The 10,704-nt window shown below is 50.6% G+C and overlaps 1 pseudogene; it reads left to right on the top strand.

Annotated features, from left to right (window-relative positions):
- Window positions 1-5,198: 5,198 nt before the first annotated feature.
- On the top strand, window positions 5,199-5,337 carry LOC119266305 (annotated as a pseudogene).
- The last annotated feature ends 5,367 nt before the right edge of the window (window positions 5,338-10,704 follow it).

Here is a 10,704-nt window from a genome sequence, read left to right as displayed (position 1 = left end):
GCCGCTTGGGGCGCCCCGAGCCGTTGCCCCAGGAGCGGGTCATGGGGAGGGGGGGGGCGGCGACGTCGCAGGGGAGGATGGGGGAACCAGCGGCGGCGGGATCGAGAGGAGGAGGGAGCAGGCGCGGGCGACCGGGAGGCGGGGGCGGGTGGGAATGGCGGCTGGAGGGGAAACCCTCTCGGTAGCCATATCCCACCCGAGCGGGGGGCAACTGGACCGAGGCCGCGGGGCAGCAGCCAGGGGGCTGGGCCGGCCCACACAGCCCAGGCCGCCCAGACGGGCCGTCCACCTAGGGGATGGGTAACAGGCCCAATAGATGCCCAGGGCCCGATACGACCAGGCCCAGCCCAGGGGCAGGATCCCCTCCATCGGCTAGGGTTCCCCCATCCGCCCCCGGCGAGGCGGGCGCGCAGGCCGGCCGGCTCGGTGCGCGAGGAGCGGCGGGGCAGCGGGGCGAAGGGGTGCAGCAGTACCGGGACGAGCCGAAAAATGTGATGAACGGACGAAAGGGGGCACGCTGGGAGAGCAGAGGGACGCCGGCAACCGACGGCGGCAGCGGGGCGACTGGGCGAGCCGGGGCGGGCCAACCGGAGCACCTCCAGGACGCCTGGGCAGGGCCGAGGTTCGCCCGGCCGGCCACATCCCACCCGGTGGAGCGCCGGCGGCGGCGGCCAGCCCCAGCCCCGAAGGCCGAGCCTTTCCCCGCGGTCACCGGCGAGGAGCGCGGCAACCGGCGAGGAGGCCAAGCTCACGCCCGGGCAGCCGAACTGCCACCCCCGGGAGTAAGGCCGCCGGCGGAGCGGGGCGACGGCGGGCGAGCCGGGGCGGGCGGGGGGACGCGGTCACGGCACTCGACCGGCCGGCCCGCGGCGCGGTCGGCATCCTCCGCCAAGTCCGCCCAGACCATCCGGCCGAGGGGTCCAGGGGACGGGAGGGAAGGGGCCGGCGGGGAGGAGGGGGCGGCGAGGGCGACGAAGGCCACGACGGTGAGGGCGGCCGGTGGCGAGGGAGGCGCGGCGGGCGAATCGCCCCGCGGGGCGACGAGGACGCTCGAGTCGCCCGAGCACGCCATTCTCCAGGCGTCCAACCATTGCTCTCGTTCAATGATACGTGAGGTGTACTAGTGATAGCAAAATAAATATCGATCATTAGTTCAGGACACATTCAAACCGAAATTTTGACACTGCACCAGTTTTTAGCTCCTGTAGGTATCACATTGTACAAAAACCGCCGGTCTGCTTAGGTAATGCATTCCTTGAGACGCAATCAACGGATATGGTTTTTGTTTTGTGTTCTATTGTACTAAATCCAAGGTATTTCTTTGTAGACAATTAACTGGTGGAGTGCTTGTTGGAGTGCAGTGCAGGAGTTGGTGAACAAAATGGAAGCTAAATTTTGCTGGGTGGCATTTGATAACCAATTGAGGCCCCGCGGGATAGGGGGAAATTGAGGCCCCGCGGGATAGTAAAAATACAGGAATTGAGATGTCATACCTCACAATTCCTATAGAAATCTAAAACACAGGTTGAGAATAAGTAGTCTTTTTTGAAATTATATCTGATTTATATTAGATCAAACATTGGATATAATCAGATATAAGTAGCCATTTGGTATGCATGATAGGAAAAACATAGGAAACATTTTGAGTTTCAAATAACTAGCGTTGCTTTTTCTTCTTCCTTGATGAAAACGGTTCACGCACACTCCACCAAGCTGTCAAATTGAGCAGCACGGGGAAGAATGGAGCCGGTTGAGTAGAGTTGGCCTAAGCACCGGTTGATGTTGAGATTCATGATCAGTTTGCTAGTAACCAATTAATTGCGCCAACAAAATGTATCCAAAATTGTTGGCCACCTTACAAAAAAAAATCAAATGGTAAATACTTGCAAACTCATTTGTACCTTTCCAACGTTGTTTCCAAGGAGAGATAAGCACAGTATGGTATCTATGTGCAGGCTGGGTGTCAATGTCACCAATTTTAAAAAAGAGTTGGCCGGTTTCTTTGTCTTCCTGAGATTAGAACCATGGTTAATTCCAAAGAAAAAGAGGTGAACCGGAACAACGAATATTCCAGAATTCCATTGGTACTCAGTCAAACCTCACGTTCACGTTTTCCATATATATAAGTACCATGAAGTGCGATATGTGCTCTCCCCACTCCAAAGCCCAAACAATTAATCTCACTCCCATCATCAAGCCACCATTAGGGCTCTGCACCAACATTTTACCTCATGATCCGCCGTCGCGCCACTCCAGCGTCGCCGATAACGGTGCACCCGCTGGATGATAGATACCTACTAGAGGAGATCCTCCTCCGCCTACCACCGCAACCCTCCGGTCTTCCGCGTGCCTCCCTTGTTTGCACACGCTGGCGCAACATTATCTTAGATCCTGACTTCCTCCGATGCTTCCGTAGACACCACAAGAAACCTCCTCTACTTGGCTTCTTTGCTGGGTATTACGGCTCGTGTGCGGTTTTCATCCCTTCTCTAAACGCACCCGACCGCATCCCTTGCACACGCTTCCCGTTGCAGCAGAACCGCCGATATGATCAGCTCAACGTTCATGGCTGCCACCACGGCCTTGTCATCCTCCTCGACCTATATAACCGAGAGGCCATGGTATGGGATCCTCTCACTGGCCGTGATCATCCCGTGCCCTTTCCACCAGGGTTCCGTAGTCATACGATTGGTTTTGTCAAGACTGCAGTTGTGTTGTGTGCTGCCATTGAAGATGGACATGTGCACGGTGACTGCAGTCTAAGCCCGTTTAAGGTGGCTTTTGTGGGCAATGATGTTGAGTACAAACATGCAATTTGTAGTCTGTACGAGTCACAGTCCGGTGTATGTGGAAATATGATCTCAATGGCAAATACAGGTGAGATCTGTGATGACCCCGGCCTTATAGCTGGCAATTCAGTTTATTGGCTGCTTAATGAGGGTGGTATCCTTGAGTTGGATATGGGAAGGCAAAGCCTTGGTGTGATTGAGATTCCAACCAATGTCCATTTCACAGGCCCCCACTTTTTTCAGATTATATGGACAAAGGATAGTTGCCTCGGTCTTGCGATTTTGTCGAAGACCAATATGCGCATGCAATTGTGGGAGAGGAAATCGAAGAATGATGGTGTTGTCAGATGGGGACTGCAGAAAACAATTCAACTAGACCAGCTCCTTCCGCCGGTATCACCAAAGGAGAGAAAAAGGATGTGTATAATTGGGTATGATAGCGTCAGTAACACGATCGTTTTATGGACAACTATAGGTGCCTCAGTGATACAACTTGAAACGTTGGAGTTGAGAAATATTCCTATAAGAGAGGGTGGAACATATTATCCCTACACAAACTTCTATACCGCAGGTAATACATTTCTAGATATCGTGTTAATAATACTTACATACCTCGTTACTTGTTTTTAGAATCAATCTGTTGCAATATTGTCCATGTGTGTGCTAAAAAGGCTGGTTAGATATTTAAGGGTAGACGATGTAGTTTGTTCCTCTGCAGGGCGTTGTGCTTAGTATCACTGACCAAAAAGTATTCTAGGTTAATGCATAAAACTTGTTCTTGATTTGCATCCAACAATTCAACCATAATATTTAGGAAGGGTAAATCTGAATGATTTCTAATTTACTGAATTCATTAGACACTAGAGACCCGATTGACTGAATTCACTGACATAGAGGTAACGTATGATTATGTATTTCTTCAGGGCTACAGGAGGCGTCGCGCAACCAGAATGGAGAGCTTTGCTTGCGGAAAGGGTGCGAGCAGCACGATCCTGAGCTCTACTTTGAATAACACGGAGCTCACTTTTTTGCACACAATTCATACTTCGAAGAAAAGAGGTCGGGTGCGTTACCCAGGCTAGAAACGGCGTTGGAATTAAAACACACCAGATAGACGAATCAAGTCAGTATGCACAGATGCCCAAGAAGATGAACTGTCAATGGTGTTGGCGTCGACGACGCTCGACAGGATCACATGCTGCTGCTCACGGTCACGGGGTGAAGAGCTAGCGTTTGCAATATGCCCGCGATGCTCTAAATAGAATATTGATTGTGTCTCATTTTTTCTTCTCTGGTCTTTTTTTTTGAAAAAGGGGGTTTGCCCCGGCCTCTCCATCAGATGCATACGGCCATATTATTGATAAGTAAAAGGTTCAACAAAAATCTTGTAGTCTCAAACAAAAGAAACATGTGCTCAACAAAGAGCACGAAAGCAAAAACAAGACAGTCACAACCGGCAGGCAAGAGACAGATAGGAAACTAAACACCTATCCTATTACATGACCGCCATCCAAACCGGTTGAAGATAGCCCGCGCTACCGTCTGCCATCGGATAGATCCAGTAACCAAATGCTCTCTGTCCTTCGTCGGAGTGAGTAGTGACCACATACTGATTGTTAAGCAACAGGTTCAGGTTCAGGTGCGTACACAGGTTCAGTCCAACCAGGAGTCCAACGACCGAACCATAGACTAGGGTAGTTGTGATTTCCTCTTATCTCTTGTAACTATCTTATCTCTCTAGTCTATCCCTTGGGTTCCAAGTTAAGGATCCCAACGATGTAATCTCTCTCTCTGTACGCTATACGGGAAGTTGCGCCCCGCCAATATAAACACGCAGCCGTCGCCCTCGAAGGGTACGACGTTCTCTCACATGGTAATCAGAGCCTACCTCTTCCATCTCATCTAGTTTCTCCATTGCCACAAACCTCCTACCATGGCCTCCTCCGGCTCCTCCAACTCAACCCTCTCCGGCCAGATCACCGAGCGCCTCACCCGCACCAATTACATCCTTTAGCGCACCAAGATCACGCCGCAGCTCCGAGGTGCTGGTTTCTTCGGGTATGTTGATGAAGCATACTCGAGCCGGCCAAAGTCGTCGTCACCAAGGACAAGGATGGCAAGGAGGAGTCCATCCCCAATCCACTCCACCACGTGTGGATCCGGGAGGATCAACAGGTACTAGGATATCTCCTGAATAACCTCTTGAAGGAAGTGCTCGTGCAGGTCACCTCGATCGTACATGCACATGAGCTATGGTCGGCGCTGGCGAAGATGTTCTCGTCGACCTCACTGTCCCGCGTAAACAACATCCGGGCGGCACTCACCAACGCACAGAAGGGAACACAATTTGTGGCCACCTTCTTCGTGCACATGCGATCTCTCGCTGACGAGCTCACGGCGGCCGGCAAACCCCTGGACGACGAAGAGCTCATCTCCTACATCATCAACGCCCTCGACATGGAATACCAGCCGCTGGTCTCTGCCCTCGATGCTCGTGTCATCCCAGTCACCCTTGACGAACTGTTTGCTCATATGAGCAACTTCGATCAACGGGTGGCTCTCTTCCAAGGGGCTGGGACCGGTGGCGGGTTCAAGTCTTCGGCGAATGTTGCCACCCGCGGGCGTGGCAGTGGCTCTCCTTCTCGCGGCCCTCCTCGCGGAAAAAGCAGGGGCCCTGGCGGGGGCAACAACAGTGCATGAGGCGGCGGCCGTCCCTCCTACTCCAACACTAAGGGAGGCCGACGATCGAACGGCTCCACCAGCAAGTCTCGGCCGGATGCTATCCGCTGCCAAATCCGCGGTAAGCTCGGCCACTCTGCCAACAAAAATCTTCTTTCTGTCCACCGCATTGCCATTGATAATCATGTCTTTCTTGAATTTCACCCCTTCTTCTTTTTGATCAAGGATCAGACAACGAGGAGGGTGTTGTATCGAGGTAGATGTGTTCGTGGGCTTTACCCGTTGATTCCGGAGATTAGAAGATTCAATAAACAAGTTCTTAGTGCCACCAAAGTTTCTTCAACACGGTGGCACGATCGATTAGGTCAGGCAAGTTTCTCTTTAGTTGAGCGTTTGCTTAGGAAAAATAAACTCCCATATGTTGGGGATCGTGATGTTGAAACAATTTGTGATTCGTGTCAAAGGGCCAAGAGCCACCAATTGCTTTATCCAATTTCTACAAGTATTTCTACCAAACCTTTACAACTCATTTTTTTCTGATGTCTGGAGGCCTGCTCCCACTTCTGTTGGTAGACATACATATTATGTGAGTTTCATTGACGACTATAGCAAGTTCACATGGATCTATCTTCTTAAAAAACGGTCGGATGTTTGCCAAGTTTTTCTCAATTTCCAAGCTCTCGTAGAAAGACAATTTGACAGTAAAATTCTCGCTCTCCAATCTGATTGGGGAGGGGAATATGAGAAGCTAAACTCTTTTTTTCCAAAAACTTGGCATATCTCATCACGTTTTGTGTCCTCATGCCCATCAACAAAATGGGTCAGCCGAGCGCAAGCATTGACACATTGTTGATGTTGGGTTCTCCCTTCTAGCCGGAGCCTCCATGCCCCTCAAATTTTGGGACGAGGCTTTCCTCACTGCTGTTCACATTATAAATAAGCTACCTAGTTGTGTGATTAACAATGAAACTCCCATGGAAAGGCTTCTTCACACCAAACCAGACTACACGTCACTCCGTGTGTTTGGATGCGCCTATTGGCCAAACCTTCGCCCCTACAACGATCGCAAACTCATGCTTAGATCTAAACAGTGTGCATTCATTGGCTATAGTGCCCAACACAAAGGCGTTAAGTGCCTTGACATCCCCATGGGTCGTGTCTATATCTCTCGAGATGTAGTGTTCGATGAAACATAATTTCCCTTTGCCAACTTACACCCAAATGTCGGTGCTCTCCTACGTCAAGAAATGCTTCTACCATCTAGTCTCGCCGGTGCTCATCAAGGGGGAAATGATTGTGATGATCAAACATTGACTAATCCTCATAACCTTGCTCTTGAGCCTTGTACTGATGCAGATGCAGATGCTGAACAAGATAGCGAAGAAAACACTCAAAACGGTGCACAAAACGCTCCAAACGAGCGGTATTTCATGTGCCACCAGACGGGAGACAGAATCGGCTCGGGATCGATGTTCCTGCAGCGCGCCAGCGAATCCTCCACGGGATTTCCACTGCGGCAGGGCGTCAGCGCGTCGGATCCCGCGCCCACTCCCAGGCGCGGCAGCAGCCAGCCAGCAACTGCCACGCGAGCCGCCCCAACTAGACCAGGCGCGCCCTCCACTCCGTGCCAACCAGCCGACGGCACTATCCTGTCGCGGACTCGCTGGCCAGCAGGTGGACCCCCGCCATTACGTGCGCCGCTAGCCAGGTGGGCCTCCAGGTGCGGAAGCTGATGCAGGCACGGGACCCAGCGCCGATCCTGCCACGGGCGCGCGATCTGGTGCGGATTCTGTCAGGCCCGCGCAATCATTGCGTCATGATGGGTCTGACGCAGATCGCATGCATGGCTCAGGATCTTCTGCGGCGCCTGATACGACCACACCAAGCGAGGGCGCCACAGAAAATCCTGCTGCTCCAGAAAACGCGTCAGGGACGCCAGGGCTATCCGCCTCGAGATCGCCTCGCCCAGAGGCCGGATCATCTGCGGCAGAAAATGGTGCAGCTCCTGCTGTTCCTTCACGTACAAGACTGCAAAGTGGGGTAATTAAACCTGTTAACTATAAGCACATAACCAAATTTGGTCTAGCTTGTTCTACAGGTGAACCAGACACTCTTGATGAGGCACCTAGTGATGAAAAGTGGGAAAAGGCCATGGAAGAAGAATACATGGCACTTCAGAAAAACAGAACATGTCATTTAGTTCCTGCACGACAAGGTAAAAATTTAATTGATTGCAAGTGGGTTTACAGAATAAAGAGAAAGTCTGATGGAACTGTAGATCGTTACAAGGCCAGGTTGGTTGCAAAAGGCTTCAAACAGCGGTATGGTATTAACTATGAGGACACGTTTAGTCCTGTTGTTAAATCTGCAACTATCCGTCTTGTGCTGTCTATTGATGTATCCAGGAGATGGAGTCTTAGACAACTGGATGTCAAGAATGCGTTTCTTCATGGCGTTCTGGAAGAGGAAGTATACATGAAACAGCCTCCTGGGTTTGAAAACAAAAGTAAGCCTTCATATGTATGCAAGCTTGATAAAGCCCTATATGGATTAAAGCAGGCTCCCAGAGCATGATATTCACGTCTAAGTCAGAAACTGCAAACACTTGGTTTTACTCCTTCCAAGTCTGATACATCTCTGTTCATTTACAATAAGTCAAATACATCGATATTTCTGTTGATTTATGTAGATGATATCATTGTTACAAGCTCATCAGATGAAGCAGTGACAGGGCTGTTAAAAGACTTAAATGCTGAATTTGCTCTCAAGGACTTGGGAGACTTGCATTACTTTCTGGGTATTGAGGTCAAGAAACTTGAAGATGGCCTCCACCTATCTCAGGAAAAATATGCTTCTGACCTGGTAAGAAGAGTTGGTTTACAAGGATGCAAACCATCGTTGACCCCCTCCCAAGTACAGAAAAATTATCACTTGAAGAGGGAGTTCTCTTGAATCAAGAAGACAATACTAGATACAGGAGTCTAGTTGGGGCTCTTCAGTATTTAACCTTGACTAGACCTAATCTGTCTTTGCTGTCAACAAGGTATGCCAGTTTCTTCATGCACCCACCACAGTTCACTGGACTGCTGCAAAACGCATTGTGAGATATGTAAAACATACTATGAAGCTTGGTCTCTTTTTCAGCAAGTCATCATCCAATCTTGTCAGTGCATTTTCTGATTCTGATTGGGCAGGATGTGTGAATGATAGACGATCCACTGGTGGCTTTGCAGTGTTCTTTGGACCAAACTTGATATCATGGTGTGCTAAGAAACAGGCTACTGTGTCTAGGTCAAGTACTGAATCAGAATATAAAGCACTAGCAAATGCTACAGCAGAAATTATCTGGGTCCAGTCCATGTTAAGAGAACTTGGGGTGAAGCATACCAAAGTTCCATGTCTATGGTGTGACAACTTAGGTGCTACCTACATGTCTGCTAACCCAGTGTTTCATGCAAGAACGAAGCATATTGAGATAGATTTCTACTTTGCCAGAGAAAGAGTTGCAAACAGACAATTGGAAATCAGATTTGTTCATTCAAGGGACCAAGTTGCAGATGGTTTTACAAAGGCGTTGCCCACAAGAAACTTTGAAGAATTCAAGCGTAATCTCAACCTCATACAGTTGTGATTAAGGGAGGGTGTTAAGCAACAAGTTCAGGTTCAGGTGCGTACACAGGTTCAGTCCAACCAGGAGTCCATCGACCGAACCATAGACTAGGGTAGTTGTGATTTCCTCTTATCTCTTGTAACTATCTTATCTCTCTAGTATATCCCTTGGGTTCCAACTTAAGGATCCCAACGATGTAATCTCTCTCTCTGTATGCTATATGGGAAGTTGCGCCCCGCCAATATAAACACACACCCGTCGCCCTCGAAGGGTACGACGTTCTCTCACACAGATGAGTGTAGTGGTCCTGAAGATAACCTGCAAAAAATGAATATTTGTTGTCTAGTAGTGTAGTGGTAACAAGCTTCTTCATCTTGAATGAATTGGCAGAACAACTGCCGTTTTTTCCTTGAAAAAGGAGAAAAGATAGGCGAGGCAAAGTTTTGGGCACCAGCACTAAAGAAAGCTGATTAAAATTCATGTAATCGTGTCATGCCGAAGAAGAAAATGGTGATCCACAGTTCGAGTCAGTTTAGCTAGCGATTGTATTCACCAGGAGAGTTGGTCCACATAGGGTTCTTTGACGCGTACCGCTTCTCTCACGTCACTCCTAGTCGCCGCCGCCACCGTCCCATCTCCTTCTGCCCATCTTGCCGCAGTCGAAGGAAGCCGGTTGCTAAGCTAGTTAGGCTGATGACAGGCGGCGCCTCGGCGGGCTGGTCTCCTCGCTGAGGGGAGCCCTCCAGCTGGGGAGCGGCGGCGGTGCTAGATATTGCGCATTAAAGCATGTACAATAGGACTTGGCAAATTCAACCCCTCAAACGTGTGCGGACGCGTCCGGTGCGTCCGCGGGCACTGACCAGCCATCCCTTAAATAATGTAATTCACATCCGGACACCTTAATTATCATATCTCAAATCCATACAAACTCATGCAACTACATCGATGCACACACATAGTCCGCCTACTCCATCACTATTAACTAAACATGTCATCGGACTACCAAAATTTGGCATGTTTGGCTATGGTGGAGTACTGGAGTTCATCCACAACTGTCCTTGCCCTTCCCAGCGACCTTGCCGTCCTTCTCGCAGAAGTACCGGTAGAAGACGTAGTACGGATCGAACCGGATCTGCTCATCGTCGGAGCTATCCTCGCTGTTGTTGTCCTCCTTCTCCTCCTTCGGTGGCAGTCCGACCATGGCACAGACCGTCCGATTATGCTCTCGGGCGAGGGCGCGCATGTTTCTCCGCCGTTGTTTCTTCACAATGCGGGCGCAGATGGCTTCCCCTCTAAGGTCACCCACGCCGCCGCCATTTCGGCCGCGATACGGACCTCGGCAGCCCTTATCTTCTCCTTCCCACGGCTGGCCGCCCATTCTCGGTGGGACTCATAGTTTGCCCGACCGACGATGGGGAAGGAGAAGTGTTCGGCCTATCGGGACCGTGAGGATCCAGCACCAGAGGACCCGAGTGCCCGGTGAGCCGACGCTATGGCGTCGTGGCGGACGGATCCGTTCATCAGCCGGGTGATGTCCTCCCGGGCGCGGCGGAATGCAATATGGACTGACATTGCCTCCTCTAACCCACACGGGATGACACCCCAGTTGGCGGATCCAGACTGGTC

Source organism: Triticum dicoccoides, chromosome 2B (assembly GCF_002162155.2).
Source record: "Triticum dicoccoides isolate Atlit2015 ecotype Zavitan chromosome 2B, WEW_v2.0, whole genome shotgun sequence".
Classification (NCBI taxonomy): Eukaryota; Viridiplantae; Streptophyta; class Magnoliopsida; order Poales; family Poaceae; genus Triticum; species Triticum dicoccoides.
This window is presented reverse-complemented; position numbering and strand designations above follow the sequence as displayed.